Here is a 539-nt window from a genome sequence, read left to right as displayed (position 1 = left end):
TATCATATCTTTTTCATTTTCACAACATAACAACCATTTTTGATTTCATATATGTCCCATGGATTAAAAGCTTTCGAGATACTTCAATAACCATTCAACATTTCCATAAACCACCCCATTAAAAGACTTCTCTTATCAGAACTCTTAAACAAAATCCTCATGCAAGTTAACATTTAACCTCTTTATTACTATGTTTCTGTTAAAATTACCCTGTCTTTGTTTCAATGAATTTTGAAGAGAATTAAGAACTTAGAAAAATAACTATGTCATTATTTAGCTGGTGTATGGAGCATAAATTAACATACAGGTGGAATGTTACCAAAAGGGTTAATAATATAGCTATGTCTGTAAGCTAGATTTTGATGTTTTCATGGAGAAAGAAAAATTACATCTACATGTTAAGTTTTTTTAGTTTGTTTTACCTAATATGCCATGCTAGCTATGGCAGTACATATTCTAAAATTGGAATGATGCAAAGAAGATTAGCATTGCCCCTGTACGAGGATGACAGGCAAATTCATGAAGCATTTCATATTTTC

General features: G+C 30.4%; 1 non-coding gene across 1 annotated transcript; it reads left to right on the top strand.

Annotated features, from left to right (window-relative positions):
- The first annotated feature begins 432 nt into the window (after window positions 1-432).
- Window positions 433-539, top strand: LOC115208838. Its single transcript, XR_003881282.1, has one exon. It is a non-coding gene; the product is annotated as a U6 spliceosomal RNA (small nuclear RNA).

Source organism: Octopus sinensis, linkage group LG2 (assembly GCF_006345805.1).
Source record: "Octopus sinensis linkage group LG2, ASM634580v1, whole genome shotgun sequence".
Taxonomy (NCBI): Eukaryota; Metazoa; Mollusca; class Cephalopoda; order Octopoda; family Octopodidae; genus Octopus; species Octopus sinensis.
Note: the sequence above shows the minus strand (reverse complement) of the source record. Positions and strands in the feature narration are given on the sequence as shown.